The 22,627-nt window shown below is 45.8% G+C and overlaps 1 pseudogene; it reads right to left on the reverse strand.

Moving 5' to 3' along the window:
- Positions 1 to 8,721: 8,721 nt before the first annotated feature.
- Positions 8,722 to 9,202, reverse strand: LOC100612088 (centrosomal protein of 19 kDa-like; annotated as a pseudogene).
- Positions 9,203 to 22,627: the final 13,425 nt, after the last annotated feature.

Below are 22,627 nucleotides of genomic sequence, written 5' to 3' on the forward strand. Positions count from 1 at the left end.
CCTGAGGGCCTTAACTGCGATTGGTGTCACCAGGGGCTCTGGGTCCTTCCGAAGTCACAGCATAGTGGGTGAGCTGGGTGGGAGGGTCTCTCATGTAAGCCACCGTCTCATCACTGTGGCTGACCAGCGCCCGGGCAGTGGAATCTTCTCATCTGCTGGCAGTCTGCAGAGTCCCCAGTGGCAGGGATGGAGAGGAAACTTGATCTACATGAAGTGTGAGTCCACGGTTGGTTCAGAGACTCTTTTGACTTTCCAGGCTTAATATTTTATACTAAGGGTTGGACTTGCATCTGCTGCTCATTGCTGCTGTCACAAACTACCAAAAACCTAATGGCTTACAGCAGTGGGAACTTATCTCATGCTGAAGTCAGAAGCCTGACATGGGTCTTACAGGCTAGAATCAAAGTGTCGGCAGAGCTGCGTTCCTTCCCGGGGCTCCAGGGACAACTCGTTCTTGCATCTTCTGGCATCTAGAAGCCACCTGCATTCTTTGGCTCATGGTCCCCTTCTCCATTTCAAAGTGTGTCCTCGCATTGCCCTCTCTGACTCTGACCTGCCTCTCTCTTATAAAAACCCTGTGATGGGCCTGGTGCGGTGGCTCACACCTATAATCCCAGCACTTTGGGAGGTCAACGAGGGTGGATCACGAGGTCAGGAGATCAAGACCATCCTGGCCAATGTGGTGAAACCTCGTTTCTACTAAAATATAAAAAATTAGTCGGGCGTGGGGACGCACGCCTGTAGTCCCAGCTACTCGGGAGGCTGAGGCAGGAGAATCGCTTTAACCAGGGAAGCGGAGGGTGCAGTGAGCCAGGGTCAGGCCACGGCACTCCAGCCTGGGTGACAGAGCAAGACTCTGTCTCAAATAAATAAATAAATAAATAAAACCCTGTGATAACATTGGGCTCACTCACCTATTCCAGGGTCACCTCCTCTTCTCAAGATCCGTAGCTGAATTACATCTGCAAAGTGCAAAATGTAAAGTCAGATGTTCAGAGATTAGATGTCAGGGATTAGGATGTGAACATTTTGGGGGTGGGTGTGGTTATTCTGCCTATCGCTGGACTCTCCTGCCATTTTTGAAAAATACTTTTAAAATATTAGATTTGACCTGTTCATTTCTCTGTCTTCTAAATTAGAACAATTTGTTCCAGTTTATGTTTAGCTTAAGTCCCAAAGAAATTTAATATGAAACCAATAATTGCTGGTTATTAGCCTAATTTATCATTTGGGACTTGGCTGTACTTATTCATCAAACTAAAAGATGGTGGTGAATTCATTAATAATTTTTACTTAGAGTGTGTGTAGGTCTTTAAAAATGATTTGAGGTTGTTTACAAACTTAAAATAGAATGAATATAATTAAAACCCAAAATGACTCAAAGAGACAAGCAGATTTTACCAGGCACCTCATCTACAGACTGGGAACATCACCTCAAGGCAGTTTGGTTCGTTGGTTGTTGCAGTTTCGGTTCAAAGATGAACCCACTGTGCTTCCTGGTCATGTTGTCTGACAAGCAAAAGTACACACAAGGTTGGAAAGAAAACCGATGCCCAGACCTGTAGTTCGGGGAGGCATCTGTATGTGGAGACCTGAGTTGGGGGAGGGGTCTGTATGTGGAGGCCAGGGTTGGGGGAAGTATCTCTGTGCACAGGCCTGGGCTGGGAGAGGTATCTGTATGTGAGGGCGCCGAGACCCAGGTTCCCTGCTAATGTGCTGTCAGCCTCTCGTCCTGAGCCTGACTACATGAGGCCAGGCCTATCGGCAGATAAGCCAACCTTGTCTTGTCTCATCTTCCTCCCCCCTGCTCCCAACTCTAACCCCCTATCTTCCTCTCAGCTCCCTTCTGAAGGCTGTCTCAGATCCCTCCTGGTAACACAGTCTCCGTCAACCCCCCTGAACCCACTCTTTTCTAATGTGACAAACCAATGTGCCACGTGATCCTGCCCGCCTCGCCGGGACTGAACCTCCTAAACACCTCCAGCACCTGCTCCACTCTCTCTATTAGAGGATTTTGTTCTGCCAGAGCTCCTGCCTGGGGTTGCAGACGGGGTGCGAGAGATCAGCCTGCTCCTGGCTTAATGCATATTCCAGATTCCTCCCCTTTGAGCCCCATGCTGCCAGCCACCATCCAACACCCATGGGCAGCTCACACTGAAGCACAGAGTGGGAGCCTCATGCCATAGGCCCTACCCTTCTGCCTCCCTCTGCCCATGCTGCTCGGTCCCAGCGTTGGCCCCAGCCCTGTTCCTGCTCCCCGTCCTGCCAGCCCAGCTCCTCACCCTTTGCTCGACTGCAGAGATTCCCGGCCCCACATCCTCCCTGTCTTTGGACGCCCAGCACCTCGCATCACATCTCCCACACTGATGCTGAATGGGGCTGCAGGAACTCAGCCCAGCACCACAGACCCCTGGTCTCCAACTCCATATGTGGCTCAGGCCTCTCAGCAGCTTACACATCAGTGTCCACCCCTCCCCAAGTAGCTCCCGTGGTTCCAGACCTCCCCTTCTCTCCCCATGCGCCAACCCCGCGTCCCCTTCCCAGCTCTCCCTGAAGACCCCAATCCAACTTCACAGAGCAAAGCAAGATGACAGAGGATCCTCTCCTTCCATCCTAAGAGGCCTTTGCATCTGGCCAAAAAGCTCAGCCTTCTCCTCTTCACAATTAGGAGTTACCCAGGACATTGCCCATTGCCCGGAGTGGGTAGAGAGGCCTGGGGATGCTGGAATGGGCAGAGCCTGCTGACATCTTACACACAGGGGACTTTGAGAGGTCTCCAGGCCTGGAAATTACTCTGAGCAGCGAAATTCGGGGGAATTAATTAACACTAGGATCAGGAGGAACTGGACGAAGAGCCTAAGTCACCCTTTATAGGGTTTTTAAAAAATTTTTATTATTATTTTTTTCACTTAGTTGTTCTATTCTCAACATTTCACATGCCCAGAGATTGAAAGGGGGAAATTGTTCTGCAAAGTTCATTCTAGACAATGGTGGTCCTCTTCACCGCCATTTCCTGTTTCCCGGGGCCAGCTGCCTTCACCAACAGCTGCAGATTCTCTTGGTATCTACCTGCAAGTCTGAGATCACACCGCAGCGCTGGATGTAGCAATCCTGGTCCTTATCTAGCGATGCAGCCACAGAGCCTGAGGACATGGCTCTGTTTTACTCCTTTGACTCCACAACGCACCTGAGCTGTGTCCTGCCCTCCACCTCCCGATTAGGTGATATAGTAACTTCAGTGAGATCAACAGTCAGTGCTTACATTCATCTAAACTTGTAAATGCGATGCCCAGCTGTGATGGTTAGTTTTACGTGTCCATGTGGCTAGGCTCTAGTGCCCAGCTATTAATTCAGATGCCAACCTGGGGGTTGCTGTGAAGGTGTTTTGTACAAACGGCTAATGTCTACAATCATTGACTTTAATCAAAGGAGAGGATCCTAAGCCATGTGGGTGGGCCCCATCCAGTCAGTTGAAAGACCTTAAGTACAAAACTGAGGTTTCCTTGAAGAAGAAGAAATTCTGCCTCCACATGTCAGTGTCAGCTCTTGGCTGAGAGTTTCCAGCCTGCCAGCTGCCCTACAGATTTTGGACTTGCTAACCCCACAATTACATCAGCCCACTCCTTGAAATAACTCTTTTTATGTTATGTATGCATACATACATATGTGTGTGTATGTATGTGTGCATGTGTACGTGTGTGTGTGTGTGTGTGTATGGCTAACATGTTCCACAGGTTTGGTTTCTCTGGAGAGCCCTGATTAATATATCAGCTAAGCCTGGAATATATAAGCTTTCTACATCCTTCTGTTTTTCTAGGAGTTAATGATGGTCTTGGTTTTTATTTGCCTAGTTTCCAACGTAGTTAACAGTGATTTATCCCCAAATGTCCCATCCAGTGCTCTCTACACATAAGTCTCTTTCTGGGGTGCTATGGAAGCCTCTTGCCTTGCAGGAAAGTCTGGGCCCTGCAGGGTTGGCCTCCCAGGACCCTGGAGGATTCGCTGGGTCTCACTGCCTTGTGGGACCACCCTCCCCACTCCTGGATTCCTGGATTCTGTGCCCTCTCTTGCCTGCTTTATTCCCTCAATTCAGTGAAGCACATCTTCATTGGTGTTCAGAGGCAATTGGAAACGTATTTCTCTCTCTTCAGACTGAGGGCTATAGAATTCTAGGCTGGAAATCACCTTTCCTCAGAGTCTCGAAGACACTGTTTTATTGTCCCAGCATTGCTCTTGCCAAGTCCAAAGTGCACACTGATTCTGGATCCTTTGTCTGATGCTATCCCCGCCCTTTCTGAAAGCTGGAAGGTGTTATTTTTGTCCACAGTGTTGGGAAATTTCAAGGCAATGTGTCCTGGGAAGACTATTTGCATCTGCTGTGCTGTGCACTGGCTGGTCCCTGCCCTTTGGGAGCCCACATACTTCATTTCTGGACTTTCCTCCTGCCTTCCTCTGTCTTCTCCTTTTGTTTTTTATTCTTGTTTTTTTTTTTAAATTGACACATAGTAATTGCACATATGTATGGGGTACGTGTGATATTTTGATACATGCCTACAATGTGTAATGATCAAATCAAGTTAGCTGGAATATCCATTGCCTCAAACATTTATCCTTTCTTTGTGCTGGGACCTTTTCAAATCTTCTTTTCTAGCTACTTTGAAACTTATAATAAGATATTGTTAACTATTGACACCCTCCTGTACTATGGAGTGCTAGAACTTATTCTTTCTCTCTAACTGTATTTTCATACCCATTCACCACATTCACCAACCTCTTTTCTGGAACTGCCATTATTTGGATGTTAGTCCTGAACTGATTTTAGAATTCTCTTTTCTCTCTTGATTTCCATCTCTTTCCTTTTTTGTTTGATCTGGAAAATTGTTTAAACTTTAGTTTCAAAATATTTATCGTGTCACATTTCTACCATTTTCTTCTTCTTTTTTTTAAATTTCAGAAGGCTTGTTATTCCCTTACATTACTTTTTTAAAAGCATTATATTTTTGCTCTTTAGTCCTTGCTGGGATTTTGATAGTTTTTTTTTTTTTTTAAGTTTTTGTCTCCTTGTATGTTCTAAAAAGCCGGTGGGAAGCTCCATGTAGGAAGATGGGTCTTGATAAAAGCGCACTTGCTCATGCCTGTAATCCCAGCACTTTGGGAGGCTGAGGTGGGCAGATCACTTGAGGTCAGGAGTTCGAGGCCAGCCTGGCCAACATGGTGAAATCCCGTCTCTACTAAAAGTACAAAAATTAGCCGGGCATGGTGGCGGGTTCCTGTAATCCCAGCTACTTGGGAGGCTGAGGCAGGACAATTGCTTGAACCCAGGAAGTGGAGGTTGCAGTGAGCCCAGATCACACCACTGCACTCTAGCCTGGGTGACAAGGGTGAGACTCCATCTCAAAAAAAAAAAAAAAAAAAAAAAAAAAGAAGCGCATTTGCTCTAGGTGTTCTGCATGAACTGTTCAATTTGGGGAATTGCTTTCTTATGTTGATTCAGATTCCTGGACTCCAGCAAACTCATTCTTAGAAGCTCAAAGGCTGAGGTTCTGGGAGCCCCCTGGTAGAAGCAGGGTGGATGTCTTTTTTTTCCCCTAGTGCCTTCAGAACAGTGTTTCTGGCCCAGAGGTGCTGTTTCCTCCACACAAGACCCTGTCTGTTCTCCCCTCCGGGAGCTCCTCTAGTCTCTGCCAGGATGGAGGTGAGGTCATCTGGTTGGTGGGCAGGATAAGGAGATCTGGGAGTCTCTGTACTTTTAATCGACTTTAAACTCTTCCTGCAGTGCTTAGCCCACCCTCATCCCCTTCCAGAGTGCTGGATGCCACCAATCCCTGAGCTTCCTGGCTCTCTAGGGTTCAAATTCAGCTGCTAAGTTAGGATTCTCAGTTGTTTTTTGGATGGTTCAGTTGCAATTGGTCCTGCCGCTCTTTGGCTTGCAAATCTTTTTTGCTATTGTCTTGTCTTCTCTTCTATTTGCCCTTGGAAATGTATGACTAAAGAATAAAACAAATGACACAAGTGAAAACCTTTGCTGTATTTTAGTGGGGTCTCAGGAGGAAATGGGGTGAATGCGTGTGTGCAGTGCTTTGAAATTTACAGGCAGCTTCCCTCACCTGCCCTCCATGCATTCAGCAGCCACTGTTTCTGAAGCTTAGACCTGGAGGGTGGCTTTCATAAGGACACTCTTCCTGGCAGGGGAGATCTCCAGATTGGGAGTCATTCCGGATGTGAGGAATTCTCATTCCACTTTTGGATCCTAACAGCTGGTGACTAGGAGTAAGAGCTGCTTCATGTGATAAGTAATGACCCTGAGGTTCTGAATTGGGGCTGGTAGAGAGCCCCTCACAAGTCCTGGGAGTGTTTGGGTCTCCTGCAATCTTTACTGCTAATATCCAATGCTTTTGTCGCACCCTTCACTAAGCATGTGCCTCTCCAGGAGTCTAATGGACTCAGTCTCGTCCCTCAAAGTGTGGTTCTTCATATTAATGAAAATTGATCCCTTTCTGACTTCATGATGCTGGGCGCTGTGAGCATTCAAAGCACAGCCGATTAACTTCTACGTGGCTGTGCTCAGGGGTGATCTGGGCATAGGCTGGCTGGCTCCATCCCTGCTTCCTGGTCCAGCCTGGGAGTGATGGAGTCCCCCAGGGCACTTGCCTCTGTCCCTGGTGTTGCATCTACACTGAGCCTGAAGCGTTCCGTTGAGAGATGGCAAAGGCGGCTCATGAGACGATCTTGTCTGGCCTCGGCTTGACTTCATTGCAATGGATGCAACTACAGCTCCAAGGGGACATGCTGTTTCTTGGAAAATCATTTGTTTTCTTTCAAATCATGGACCTGATGGATCTAGGAGAACTTACTTTCACTGACTGGCTAGCTGATGCTACCTACAACTTGGCTTTTAGTGTTTTCTGTGGTCATCTATGTAGGTAAAGAGAGACGTAAAGAATGAAGCCTGAAGGAAATGAATTTCCTAATTTTTATTTTAAAAGCTATATAGAGTTTTTAAAAGCTCAGTTATGGAAGTATAATTTAAATAGAATAAAATTCACCAACTTTTAAAAATTTTTTTACTGTTTTATTTAATGAATATTAATTTTCTTATAGAAAACATAGAATTTCTAGCAATTAAACAATATTGTAGTAAGAATAGATGTATGAAGTCACAGATAATCTTGCTAAACAAACATCTTCTCTTGTAGATCCAAAGTCATGAGTAGGCCTAAACTGGCAGTACCTATTGTTCATTTATTGTGGGAGGATTTCCCATTTTATAAACAAACATGTTATTTATGGGAGGAGGTTCAGGGCTTCAGAATGTCTTCAGTGTATATTTCCTGATACTCAAGGGGTGGAATTCCCCTTTTGTCCATCAAGTGACAGCTACTTGCAGCTGAGGGCATTTTGCAGAGGCTTCTCCAGAGTTAAACACATAAAAAGATAATTCCCTGGTAACCAAATATGGCCGCTGTATTAGCCCATTCTCACGCTGCTGTGAAGACATACCTGAGACTGTGTAATTTATAAAGGAAAGAGGTTTAGTTGACTCACAGTTCCACATGGCTGGGGAGGCCTCAGGAGACTTACAATCATGGCAGAAGGGGAAGAAAACATGTCCTTCTTCACATAGCAGCAGCTAGGAGAAGTGCCGAGCAAAGGTGGAAAAAACCCCTTATAAAACCATCAGATCTTGTGAGAACTCACTCACTATCATGAGAATAGCATAAGGGTAACACCCCCATGATTTAATTACCTCCCACCGGGTCCCTCCCACGACTTGTGAGGATTATGGGAACTACAATTCAAAATGAGATTGGGTGGGGACACAGCCAAACCAGATCACCTCCCACCCCAATCTTATCAAACTATAATTTACTTACTGTTATATATGTGTATATATATATAATTTCTTATCTCTTTACTATCTCCCCTCCCCTTCTTTTCAGTTGCTCCTCTCTAGAATCCTACACAAGCTTTTACCCAAATACTACCATTTCAAGGGCCAGCAAAGTCCTTCACTAAAGGACAAAGTCTTCCTTTGCTATTCTACTCTACAGTCATCTAGGCTCTGACCTTTAGCCATTATCAAGCATCTGGCTTTAATCTTTTGGTTGCCTAATACTGCTAATTAGCTTTTCACAAGTTTTGACATCTTCCAATTAGGTTACAGGCTCCTTGAAGGCAGATTCCTGCCAGGTGCAGTGGCTCATGCCTGTAATCATAGCACTTTGGAAGCCCGAGGTGGACAGATAGCTTGAGTCCAGAAGTTTGAGACAAGCCTGGGTAACAAGGCAAAACCCCATCTCTACAAAAAAACAAACAAAAAACAACAACAAAAAAATTAGCTGGGCATGGTGGTGCACGCCTGTCGTCCCAGCTACTTGGGGGACTGAGGTGGGAGGATTGCTTGGGCCAAGGAAGTGGGGGTTGCAGTGAGCTGAGATCTCACCACTGCATTCTAAGCTGAGCAACAGAGAAAGACCCTGTCTCAAAAGAGTAAAAAATAAGGCAGATTCCTTTATTCCATTTTTCCTATTTTCCTCATGCACCTACATAGTAGATGCTCTAAATGTCCTGGTTTTGAAAAGTAATATAGTCAATCCCCCGTGACTCAACATATACATTTTAGTGTTCTCTAAAGATTTTTCTAGAACCATTCTATGTTATTTATATAAACATGAATATTCTGCTAGCCCCATAAATCTTTTGAGTGTTTCATATCAGAACTTATGAGCTGACTGTGTCCCAGCCACAGGACTGCAGCTGTTCATCCTGTGGGATTTTGACCTCAATGTTGCAAACAAAATTTGGATCATTCTTCTTCTGATTTTTCTCAAAAAGTTCATCCATGATGCTCTTCCTTTTGGCAAGCTCCTTGTCATCCAATGTGTTCAGGTCTTTTTCAGGATCAATGGTTGTTTCCGGTCAAATTTCTTCCATTGTTTCTGCTAAACTCTGCCCCCACAGGTAACCTCGTAAAAAACCGGATAACTTCTCTAGCTGCCTCGGGAATCCTTGTTACGGGTAACTCTCGTGTCGTAGGTTATTCTTTAGCTGTTCAGCCGCTTGCGTGCAACCTGAAAACTTTGAAAAATTTTGAACTGGCAGAATGCGCGAGCGAATTCTCCCCTTGGATTTCATTCTCGTAGATTAAGATGCTAGCTGGAGGCTAAAATCAGATGCCACACTTCTTGGCAGCGCACATCATTCCCACATACACTTCAGAGGATATCGGAGGAAATCTGATGAAAATGCGTAAGTTGCATAATGACTTCCTGCCTTGAAAAAATACAGAAAGGGCATCTTCTTCTGCAGGCCAACATCTATACTGCTTGGAAGGGGTTGCTCCCACCCAACAGCAATGCAAAGAGGAGCACCTAAGTCGACTTTGAGGCTGGGCAGAGCCTGGTACTGCAGGAAGAGACAACGGCCTCAGTCCTACTGATGTGGCTGGATGAACTCCCTGGAAGTAGAGGTGGGGCCGACACAGGGCACCATATGCTGGCTCCCATGATGGCATGCATGGCTTCAGAGTCCTGAGGGGCACTGGTTAAGCTGTTTCCACAGCAACACCCAGGGCTCACCAAAATTCACCCATTCTAAGTGTACAGCTCAATGAGTTTTTTGAAAGTATACAGTATATAGTCATGCAACCACCACTTTCTATATTCAAGAAATAGAATGTGTCCGTTCTTGGGAAAAGCCCCTTGTGCCTCTTGGTGGTCCCCCCTTCCCCTCTGATCCCAGGCAACCACCGCTCTGCTTTCTGTCTCCGTAGCTTTGCCTTCCCTAGAGAAGTAAAATCACAATTAGACACTCTTTCACTTAGCAAAGTGTTGCTGTGTATCAGAAGTGTGTTTCTGTTCACCTCTGGGTAATATTCCATTACGTGTTGATACCATCATTTGTTTTTCTGCTCCTCAGTTGATAGATATTTGTGTGGTTTCCTATCTTCGGCTATTATAAAGGAAGCTGCTACAAACGTTTTGCGTATGATTCTCTGTGTTTTCATTTGCTTTAATTTCTCTTGGATAAATACCTAGGAATAGACTTGCTAGGTCATGTGTCAGTGTATGTTAAACTTTATAAGCAAGTGCATAACTGTAAAAGTTATATAGATGACACATGGCGACTCACATTTAAATTAAATAAAATAAAAATTTAAAGTCACTTCCTCAGTTGCAGTTGCCACAGGTCAGGTGCTTCTCACTAGCCACGTGCAAATATGTATGGGATAGCACAGCATGGAATATTTACATCATACAGGAAACTTCCATTGGACAGCACTGGTACAGAATTTAATACATTGGGTTTCAGAACAGAAATACTTGTATTGATTTGGGCAAAGGATATTTTACAAAGCCATGGATAGCCTTTCTCACTGTTGTTTATATGAACAATAAGACGCTCGCCAAGTCCAGGCAAAAAGGAAGCATCCCATCTTGTGTTAGCTTTGTGGAAAAAAATATTAGGAGCAGCCCAAGGACCAAAGCATCTGACAGCCTGAAGAAGTGATTGTTCATCCTGTCACAGCTGGCTGTCCATGTGGGGAAACCACCCACAGGGACCCACTTTCCTCCAGACCTTGGCAAATTCCTGTCGACAGCTCCAAGACCCAAGGACTCCATAGAATGGAGAGGCGGCTCTGCTCACGGCTGGGAAAATGCCAGGGGCCCCATGACAGGTGACATAATGAACTGATTGGAATCATTATCTCAGAAATAAGCTTTCTCCATTGCTTCTCAGATGGTGTCTTCATTCATCACTGATAAGAAAGGACATGGAGCCCAGCTGAGAGAGTACAAGTCACCCATCCACCTTCACACCTTCAAGGCTTCCAGTTCCAGCATCCTTGACTCTGTTTATGGAAGAAGACCTTAGGATTTGGCAAATAGAATTTTTTTTCTGACCATGGTCCAGATGGGCTTGTTTTACCTTGGCTTTTTCACATGCGGTTCCAATTTCCTGGCAGCTGGGGCTACTGGTGAGGAATTAGGACCCAGGACAATCAGGGGCATTGACTGTGGGCATGGTTCAGTTTCTTGTGTGTGGTCTCGCTCAAGAAGGGAGGGCACATCACTACAGAAGGGTTTTTTGTTACCTCTGGGGCAATGTTGTGTTTTGTGAAAGAAAGTATTTTAACCACACATTTGAACAAAGCTGGCAAAACAATAGTTCCTCTTGTGGTCTTAGCCATTAATCTTCTTTTATGTAAGGAGAAAATCGGATGCCTTAATGATGTCATCATTTGGCCTGGAAAAGAACCAATGGAGTTAAAGGACCCCATTGTTTCCCTGACACAGTGGTGGAAGAGGAAGACACATTTGCTTTTACTGTTCCAGAGAGAAGAGGGTACATCTGCAGCTTCACCACCCACAAACACGCTGGAATCTTAACGCTGGGAGGATTCGCCAGGAGGGCTTTGTGGACATAGTCCTCATTTCCACAGAGGCTCCTCCATCTGTCATCTGCTTTCTTGTCACCCCCCAAATAAAAAGAGTTCAAATTTGTTTATGGTAAGTCTAGTGGAAAGTCCCTTCCCATAACCCTTCACTCTATGGTTCCTTTCTCTCTTCACCTTTGGTGGAAAAGTGAATTAGGGCAATAAAGCAATAAAGCCATCTTCTGAGAGGTGTCAGTCAGCCAGGGAAAATGTGGGTGTGTTGTAGATACTTTGCAGGAAGAAGCTGGATGGTGTGACAAGCCCATTTTGGGGGAAGAGTATCAGGGTTAAGTGCTGCCCTTCCAGGGCAATTCTGCAAAACTAAAATCTCCATGGACTTTCTGAGCAAGGGTTCCTGGGGCAAGGGATGAGAAAGAGAAGACAGATGTGGCAGAAAAAGAGAGGGACACCAAATCATGTAGACAGGAGACTCCCAGGCACCCATCCAGATTTAACTCTGTGTGCACAAAAAGCTGCCTTGATGGCAAAGTGGCAGCTCACAAATGGCCCCACAGTGTGACTATTTACGTCCAGTCTCTACATGCCCTTGCAGAGACGATGTAACCAGCAGGGTTACATAATTGACTTTCAGTAGATGATGCAAAAGTGATCCCAATGTTTCGCCCTTTCCTCCACTCATGCCTTTTGCAATGTGACTTTGCACTCTTTCCCTCAAGAGTTGGAGTTCATTTCTGTGTTCCATGAATCGAACTGGTCTTTTGGCTTGCTTTAGCCAACAGAGTGGGGTGGAAGCGACTGAGTTCTGAGTCTAGGCCTCAAGATGTTTTGTACAATTCTGCTCTCTCACTTGGACCCTTGCCTCTACCGTGAAAACAAGCCCAGGCTAAGTGGTTAGAAGGAGAGAGACTAAATGTGTGTATGGAACAGAGAGAGCTGAATCTTCCTAGCTGAGACCAGGCTAGACCAGCTATCATCCAGCCTGCTTACAGATGTACCAACAAGTCCAGTGGAACCTGCCCAGGCAAACTCTAGGCTTGTAAGGAATCATGCGTGATTGTTTCTTTAAGCCTCTAAGTTTTGGGGAGGTTTGTTACACAGCAGCAACTAACTGATAACTCTTTATAAGAGATATTGAGGGTAAAGAGATTATAGATGAGATAAAATCATGATAAAAGCCGAACAACGACAGCACTGTCTTGTGCATAAGCTGTGGATATCATGAAGCAGAGCCCTGGGGTGTGTCCTCCCAGGCTTGGGAACCAGTAGTTAGTGAGGTTGATTATGGCCCCCACCAGGATGGAAGAGGAGCGGCTTTGGCCCTGGAATCTGACAGGAGCAGCAGGGAGGTCAAACTGCAAGGCACTCGAGCCTCTCCATCCAGCTTGGAAAAGAGCACTTTCTTTAGATCCTTGACTCAATCAACTCCCATCTCTAAAGCCAGCACTCAGACTGCTGTGAAAGTGAGCATTCTCTGGCTTCCCTACATTATGCAGCCAATCTGTAAACTAGATCATCAGCACTGGGCAATTTAAACTTTACTATAAGAATAACAAGCATTTATTGAAACAGATGCAGACTATTAAACCACACCACTTAGAGAAAAGAGCTGTTTAACATTTCGGTGAGCATCCTTCACACATCTCACAGTGTACAAACATACACATAGAGTTTTAATAAATGCAATCCTAAGATTCAAATTTATGCTTATTTTCCTAAAATTGCAAAATTGGGTGGGACTGGTGGCTCATGCCTGTAATCCCAGCAATTCCAGAGGCTGAGGTGAAACAATCACTAGCCCTGGAGTTGGAGACCAGCAACATAGCAAGACCTCGTCTCTACAAATAACGTAAAAAGTTAGCCAGGACCTCGTCGCTATAGATAATTTTTAAAATTGGCCAGGAATGGTGGCAGGTGCCTGTAGTCCCAGGTACTCAGGAGGCTGAGATGGGAGGATTGCTTGAGCCCAGGAGATTGAGGCTGCAGTGAGCTGTGATTGCACCACTATGCTCCAGCCTAGTGACAGAGGGAGACCCCATCTCAAAAATAATACTAATAAAAATAAATACAATGAAGTTGCAAAATATCCCACGCTTAATGTAGACAATTCAATGAACAAGAAATGTCTAAAGTTAAATATGAAGGTTCCCCTCCTCTCTGTAAGTGTGAATTTCTTTCAGTGTATTCATTAAAACATTGTTTCCTTTGTAATTTTGCTGTATGTTCTGTGTTCTAAAACACTCACTTGTTTTTCAGCTACATCCATTTAACTACCAGTTAGTCCACCAAGTTCTTGTTTAGATTGTTATTATTGTTTTATTGTCTTTAATTTCTAAAACATGTTGACTATCTTCTCTTTGATCATTTTCTTAGCAGTCCGTTCTTCTTTCATGAATGGAGTATTGATTCTTAAAGTTTTCTACAGATATTCATTAGGCTTATAAAAATGTCCTTTTCTTTCTTGTGTGAACCACGTTTCCTTGAAAACCATTTGCTATGCTTGCCACTTTAAGCCAGTTGATTTCCCTCAAATGACTCATGATTCCTGTTGTGGGCTTTTATCTGTCAATGAAGATCTCAATTTAATCAGTATTGGTAACTGTTGTGAGCATCTTTTGAAAATATGAAAGCCACTGCTTTGATTCTCTAGTTAGGTAGATCCCTGGTGTGCAAGGCTTGGCTGTGTGTTTGGGGGTGGGCTTACCCATGGCTGCAAGGAGAAGGTGAATATTTGCCAGTAGAGACTTCTCTTTGGTTTGTGTGGATAGAGAAGTAGTTCCTGGACTGGAGGTTCTCTTTTGTGAAGGAAGAAAAGTAGAAGGTACCTTGGGAGCAGAGTAGGTTAGGAAGTTTGGGGATCGTTTGGACGGTGTGTTAACAGGCCCCTCGCTGGGCACCACCTGCCGAGTTTCTGATTCGGGGGGTCTGGGGTGGTAGGTCCTGAGAATGTGTCTTTCTTTCTTTTTCTGTCTTTCTTTTTCTTTCTTTCTTTCTTTCTTTCTGTCTGTCTGTCTGTCTGTCTGTCTGTCTTTCTTTCTTTCTTTCTTCTCTTTCTTTCTTCTCTTTCTTTCTTTTTTTGACGGAGTTTCTCTCTTGTTGCCCAGGCTAGAGTGCAATGGCACAATCTCGGCTCACCGCAACCTCCGCCTCCTGGGTTCAAGTGGTTCTCCTGCCTCAGCCTCCCGAGTAGCTGGGATTACAGGCATGCACCACCACACCTGGCTAATTTTGTATTTTTAGTAGAGACGGGGTTTCTCCATGTTGGTCAGGCTGGTCTCAAACTCCTGACCTAAGGCGATCTACCTGCCTCAGCCTCCCAAAGTGCTGGGATTACAGGTGTGAGCCACCACGCCCAGCCCATCTTTCTAACACACAGTAGGTGCTGATGCTGGTGGTCCCAGAATGACCATCTAAAAACACTGATTAGGTGACTTCACTGCTATGCTGAAAGCTTTTTGCTTTTTACCTCTCCGTGCTGAAGTGGTAGCAGGAAGCTGCCCAGGGACAGGGACAGCCTCCTGCGTGGCCCTGATGCTCTCACGCAGTCCATAGACCTGCAGCACAGTCCTAGACCCTCCTAGAATCTGGCTGCCGACTCGCAGCCCCAGACTGCTCCCTGCATTTGAGTTTGAGGCGTTTCCCAGGCTGCGTAGGAAAAAGTGGTCCACTCACTTTTCCTGCAGCCTCTGATGGCTGTGATTTGTTTCAGCTCTGACTAAATTTCATCACGGCCATCCTTTCTGCTTTGCATCATTCATAGATTTTGAACAATTTTCTCGAGTTACTGGTGGCCTAGCCTATCTTCTGGCAGTGTGATGAGCTCCTTCTCCTTCTTACCTTTTCAAATGATAATTTCTAAATACACAAAAAGTAGAGAAAATAATATAATAAACTCCTGTGTACCTGCCGCTGAATTTTACAGGCTTTTGCTTTTTAAATATTTCTTTTGTCACTTAAATAAGATTTGGAGAGGAAGGCTAGTAAACCAAGAGTTCAATCTGCCATCTGGACCTGGTATCCCCCACCCCTTATCATTTCAAATTATTATCATCCAAGATTGTTTATAAGTTTCCATTATCAACATACTCACCAACCCAGTTATTCCAGCTGTGCTGTGTTTTCTAGAAAATACTGCCCATGTGACACATGCAATTGCATTTCATGAATAGCTACAGATAAGCCCAACATCTACAGCAATGGAGACCGCATGGATATGACTGAGCAGAGTCTCCACTGTAGACCCTGTGAGACTTTAAGCCTTGAGGACACACGTGAGCCTCATCATGGATATTAGCACCTGCATTGTGGGAGGACAGTTTTGTTTTTTTTTCCATTTATAGATTAAACTTCCTCTTGTATTTAGTCCATGCCTCCAGTTCTCAGACTCTTGCTACTTTTCTCCCAGCTGCATATCCTGCCACCTGTCTCCAAATGGCAAGCCTCGGCTATACTTGGATAAACTTTCAGGTTGTGTTTGGATAAACTTTTAGGCACAAGGTGGAGATCAACGATGTTGACTTTCTTGAGAGTTAATGATATAGTTTGGCTGTGTCCCCACCCAAATCTCGTCTTGAATTGTAGCTCCCATAATTCCACATGTCACGGGAGGGACCTGGTGGGAGGTAACTGAATCACGGGAACAGGTTTCTCCTGTGCTGTTCTCGTGATAGTGACTAAGTCTCATGAGATCTGATGGTTTTATAAAGGTGAGTTCCCCTGCACATGTCCTCTTGTCTGCTGCCACATAAGACATGCCTTTGCTCCTCCTTTGCCTTCCACCATGATTGTGAAGCTCCCCAGCCATGTGGAACTGTGAGTCTATTAAACCTCTTTTCCTTATAAATTACCCAGTCTCAGGTATGTCTTCATTAGCAGCATGAAAACAGACTAATAGAGTTAATATTCTTTTTGTTTTGTTTTGTTTTGTTTGTTTTGAGACAGAGTCTTACTCTGTCACCCAGGCTGGAGTGCAGTGGCTCGATCACAGCTCACTGCAGCCTCCACCTCCTGGGTTCAAGCAATTCTCCTACCTCAGCCTCCCAAGTAGCTGGGATTACAGGTGCCCACCACTGTGCCCAGCTAATTTTTGTATTTTTAGTAGAGGCTGGGTTCCACCGTGTTGGCCAGGCTGGTCTAAAATTCCTGACCTCAGGTGAACCACCCGCCTTGGCCTCCCAAAGTGCTGGGATTACAGGAGTGAGCCACTGCACCAGACCCTATATTCTTCTATATATATGAGAAACATACAGTTGGCAATAAACAATGAGAATTTAGAACGAAGGTTCCCCTACCTACTACTGCGTGTTCTTGGGCACAGTACTTAACTTCCCCAATTCTTGTTTCTCTCATCTGTTAAAAGAGAAAGTGTCCACCTCATGGAATTATTGGGAGGATCATATAGGATGATGTCATAAAATCTCATGGGGTTCGACCTGGCACACAGTGGGAGCTCAACTCCCGTCAGCCTGGGCTTCCCACTGTGCAGTCACTGCTTTGCTGTGCTGGGTGGGAGCGGCAGAGCCCAGGTAGGAATTGGAATTGTTAGGAAATTCTTCGTGACGCAGTTGACCAAGGAAAAGGAAGACTTTGAAAAGTTTTTTCTGCATATACTGGTCAGGATTCTTTCAATTATAAATAACAGAGACCCACCTCATACTGGCTGAAGCCAACAAAAAGAACTGTGGCTCTGGTGCCTGTACTGTCCGGAGGGATGGCTGGGGCCTGGGCTTCCTGGGCGTCAGCCCAGGTCTCTTTCTCTCTCCATTTCTCAGGGCTGCTCTTCCTCCATTTTCAAGTAGGAGCTCGGAGCTCACACGGTGTTGGGTTTATTTTCGGGCACAATCGATCCCACTGTCTGTGCTCCCTGAGGAGCCCAAGTTTCCATCAGAATCACAGCCAGCAATTCCAGAGGACACCCGGCTGCTTTTCCCAATAGTTCCAGCAACACCCTGGAGCTGGATCGCATCCCCCACACTTGGGCCATGTGCCTGTCTGTGGCAAGAGGAATGGATGCACTTATTGGTCAGGCCTGAGGCACACACCCCCATCCTAGAACTGACCCGCTCAAACCATAGAGACTGAGAGTGAGGGAGGGGGACTTCCTAAATGAAAATTGACATGCTCCAGTCAGTAAAAAAAGGAACGGACATAAGGTAGGCAAAACCAGCAGATAAATGCCACACTAAAGAAATGTGTTTTCCTTGGCATGGATATACCTGGCCCTAATTAAGGGTCATTTCGGTGGTAACCATTTCTCACCAGGCAAATATCTGTGTGAGTGGAGCTGTGCATATATCTGCGAGGGGAGCTGCCAGGTCAAAGTACATCTGAATTTTAGATTAGACAGATATTGCCAAATTACTCCCAACTCCTGCTCTTTTGAGTCTTAGCACTTTAGGTCTCTCCCTTCCTGACTGTGTTCTACAGTCACCTTGCCAGCCCTAGTGGGGATCGCTCCAAAAGAGTGCCCGCTGGTACCTCCACCTGGATTCTGTTCCAGGGCTCTGCTCTCCCGTGTTCCTTAAAGGTCAGAATTTGAAGCAGATTCCTATTGAGCTCAAAGCCCTGTCCCACTTCATGCCGAAGGATTGCTTCTCGCGCTGCTTTCTGCTCCATCTGATGTATCACATTAGCAGCTAACAGCGGTCATCAGCATGTGGGCTGGTCTCCATACTCCGGGGCCCCACCTGGAAAGCCTTTCCTGGGTGTAGATGGGCAGGGCACACCTGCTCCTGCTGTGGCTCACACGTCCCCTCCTTGGCCCCTGTTCCCGCTATCCTAGGTCCGCACTGCCTGGTGGAGTGTCTGCCAGGTTGTGCATGGAAGTCTGGGAATTTGGAGGAGAAAGAACCTTCTGTGATGGCTACTTCCTGGGAGGCCATCAGCTGTCTTTATGCCTCTCCTCCCTCCGTGGCCAGGAAGAACAGAGTAGCCTAGAGGCAACTCAGTGTGCATGTGTGATCCAAGAAATGAGAGGGCACCCAGTGCCAGCCAGCCATTTCAAAGGGCTTCCCCAGCCAGCGATGGGAATGGGGCATATGTGTGAGTGTGTGTGTGTGTGTGTCTTTTCTCATGCATAAACTTCTCCTGTTTTTGTCTTCTGCATCTTCCCTTCACTCGTCCCCACCTCACTCTCCCAGGCTGCCAGGACCATATCATTCTGTCCATGTGCTCTTTCCTCTCTGTGTTGTAAAAAGTGTGCATGTGCAGTCAAAAGCAGTGGTTTGCTGGTACATGTTAACCAACAAGCTTCTTGAAGAGAGAAAAAGCTCTGATCAGCATTTGCCTATTTCTGTGGCCAGTTTCAAGCTACAAACATGACATCAGTCAATGCAACGCTGGGAAGAAGTGCACACTAGTTGCCGGGGATTAGGATTTCCACCACACAGGCACACAGATGGAAATAGTCTCATGGCCATTGATAATGTAAAATAAGCAAGAAGTGTTGCGTTTTGAGTTTTACTACTTTGTTTTAAATATAATTTTATTTCCAAGTTTGTATACTTTAATTTTTAATATTGGTTGTGTTTAACAATTGCTTTGCAAAATTCCCAAAAAAGTCACATTAGCTCCTGTGAGCCGGTAAAGCCAGTACATGAATGGCTCCTGGAGGGAAGCAAAGGCCTGAGATTCATGAATTTTCTGACAAGTTTGTGCTCAACAGCTCCTCTTTTTCCTGTACAGCCCTTTGGGGCTGAGTGGCGAGGCCTTGGCCGTGACATCCCACACCCCTATCTCAGCTCTGCACTGTTGCCAGGAGGTGTCCTGATTTTGGGTCATGGAGCCTTCTGAAGCGCCCTAAAATGAACGCCTGTGAGAATTGTTTTGAGTTTTTCCCCCAGAGCGAAACTGGGCCTTGATTCTAACATACAGATCTCTGCATGTTGTTATTACATCTCTGGAGTGCCTGGGTCAAGAGCTATCTGTGTGCACTTTTACAAAAGAAAGCAAGAGCTGGCCTCCCTGTGTGCTGGGAATGGACTTACCTGAGACTAGCATAGAAGCTCCTCAGCAGGAAAGTAATTGGTGAAAAGATTCCAAGTGAGTCTCTGGAAGGTCTTATTGTCTTACATAAACTCTCTATTTTAAACTTTCAAGTAAAGAGCTAGAAGACCTCTTTCCACTGATTAGAGAAAACCTAGTTTTGGGGTTAAATCCAGCCAACGGATTTAAGTTTCCAAATTGGTTCAATTTGTAAATTCCTCAACAGTGGCCAAAATGAAAGTCAACAGTTGTGCGTGTAACACAACCCACTCCATCCCTGTGGGTGGGCCTGCGGGTGTCAGGTGGTGAGAACTGACTTCCCCACAGTCCCATCTCTGTCTCTTGCTTCAGGACGTGTGGGCCGCCTGCTGCTCCTCATCCCTGCCAGTTCCATGCCTTCCCCTCTGATACTTTTCAACACAGCACTCCAAGAAGCAGCTATCTACCAGGAGACACACAAGGGAAGAAACAAATGTGTTACCTCACCAACACTAACACACACACACACACACACACACACACACAATTCAGAGTCTGTATTTTAGGAAACCTTTTGACCACCCCATTTCTTGCCTTTCTGCCACCTGTTCATATGGTTCCTTCACTGGCTGGCTTAGCCAGCAGCGGCATCCCTGCAGCAAGCTGCCCCTTGCATGTGAAGATGGTTATGCATCCCACATGGCATCTGGATTTGGGTGTGCATCAGTCTGAGCAAAATCAATGGACAGTGCTTGGATTCTGACTTCATTTGACCTATCAAATAATTGCACCCCTTGGCACAAGGGTTATGCATGTTAATATACAATGATGTGTTTGCACCACCTCCTGAGGAGCAGAGGAGCTGTTTCATGGGGAAACAATGCCAGGACAGGCCCCCCTCCCCACAGTGGGATTTTGCTAAGACCCCCAGGCTTTAGCACAGGATGAGTTCCCTGGGAAGGCAGGAGGGGATAGATGCAAAGCCTTGGTGGAGGATGAGTCTTGAACAGGTAATGAGCCTGAGAGTGTTTTGTTCTCCAGTATTATCCCAGGGGCACTTGGGCAGGCAGGCCACCCTTGAGCAGGGCAGGGTCAGCTCTTACAGTGGACCAGGAGGCATTGAAGGCAGTGCCACACTCCCAAGGTGTACCAGCCAGTGATTTGCAACAGGCTCTCCTGAAGAGAAAAACACCATGACTTGTGGTGTCTGCCAATTTCCCTTGTGTAAACACTCCCACCACGACTGATTTCAAGCTACCCGTAGACATTCCCTGAATGGCAGAGCTGGGAAGAAAAGTGCATGACCAGTTCTTCCAAGTGAGCTGCACAACACTATCATTAACACTCTCCGGAGGGCTGTGCCCAGCCACATGGTCATCCAGTTTTGGAAATGGTTGGAATGTGAGGACACCAAAGGCCCAAGTGGAGAGTGGAGGGCAGGCAGTGAGGGGAATTAAGCCAGCCAGATGGCAAGAGGCCCCATGGTGCATTACGTGAACAGTCCCGTAATTCCTGTGTCTTTAGTGATGTCACCACATTTACAATGTGCTGAGGTGGCTGCATTATCACAGAAAATAAAGGTAATATAGAAAATAGAGGTGAAAGTGGCATATGCCCGCAGGCTGGTGTTGAGTCCAAGTTTAAGTGTGGATGCAACCAGGAGAAGAAAAGAGAGTGTGGCAGAACAAAAGATGTCATCGAGGCACAGCCGAATCAGCTACACACCTGTTGTTTCACAGGCCTCTTGGAAGCATAGTAAGCTTGTTAAATTTTACAAAGGCAAGTAACTAAATTCTTTTCTAAAGAGCCCAGATATAAATAACTGGAAATGCATGGATTGCCATTTCTTTATGGACTGATATTTTCCAATGATTTAAAAATAAAACCTCTCATAGAAATGCTTCACATTTCTAGAAAGGTAGCTTCTCACGGCCTTTGTCGTGTATCCCCCAATTCACCATCTTCATTGAGCTACAAACATCTTCATGGGATTCATGATTCAAGATGACATTTGTTGAGCACCTGCTATCTATCAGGGGCACTGCACATGTTGATCCATTTAATACCACCACCCTTCAAAGTTGGAACTATTCTCATTTTGAAACCTCAGAGGCTTGGGCAGACAAACAGATCCTCTCTCTGCTCTGAGCCCCAGGAGGCTGCCTGCACAACTGCAGCAACCTGGCCCTTGAGCTTGGAGATTTGGCCAAGGGGATTGCCCAGCATGAGAGTAGGGGAGGCTGGGGTCTCTATCTCCTTGGCATCCTTCCTGCAGGTCCCCGTAGAAGCTATGGCCCTTGACTGAAGACTGCTGCTCTTCTCGCCCTCCTCATCTGCCTTCTGTTTTTCCAGGTTTTGGTAGCTGCCCCCTCCCCTCATCCCACAGTGACCAGCAATGCTGTGAGCAGTCCCAGGGTACTGCTGTGAATCTTGTCTTTTCCCTACACTCTGCCCAAACCTTTGTAAGTAGGTCCTCCAATGCATATGTTTCCTATTAGGGCTCCAAATTTAGTACTTTAAAAACAATGTATTATTTTACAGTTCTGGAGGTCAGAAGTCCAAAATCAGTGTCACTGGGCTGCACCCAAGGTGTGGGCAGGGCTGCTCTCCCTCCGGAGGCTCTTGGGAAGAATCTGTCTCTCACCTCCTCCAGCGTCTGGATGCCATTCCTTGCCTCACGGCCACGTCACTCCAGTCTCCTCCAGGATCACATCACCTCCCCTTCTGTCTGCGGTCAAATCTCCTGCCTCCCTCCTCCTATAAGGACACTTGTGATTGCATTTAGGACCCACCAGGATAATCTAGGGTAATCTCCCCATCTCAAAATCCTTAATTGCATTGGCCGTCTTTGCCATATAAAGGAACATTTACAGATTCCAGGGATTAAGATCTGATATGTTTGGAGGTCATTATTCAGTCGGCCACATTTATTATTTTAATTTAATTTAATTTAAGCGTGTGATTTGCCTCCTGCTGGACTTGACTGATGCAGCCTGGGTTACTACATATGAAAGAACAGGAATTCAAACCATGCAAATAAGTTAATTTTGAGAACTTGCACTTGGTTTTATATGTTAATGACTTCCGAATTTATACCTCTGGTCCATTCCTTTTCTCTGAGTTCCAAGATCATATATCCAATTGACTATTTGATATTCCACTTGGATGTTTCATAGGCACCTCGAGCTTGGGATGGCAAAACCAACAGTTCTCTTTCCTATATCCCACCCTGCTCCTCAGGAAATTGCACCATCCCACACTTGTTTGCTC

The sequence above is a fragment of the Pan troglodytes genome, chromosome 13, assembly GCF_028858775.2.
Source record: "Pan troglodytes isolate AG18354 chromosome 13, NHGRI_mPanTro3-v2.0_pri, whole genome shotgun sequence".
In the NCBI taxonomy this organism is placed as follows: domain Eukaryota; kingdom Metazoa; phylum Chordata; class Mammalia; order Primates; family Hominidae; genus Pan; species Pan troglodytes.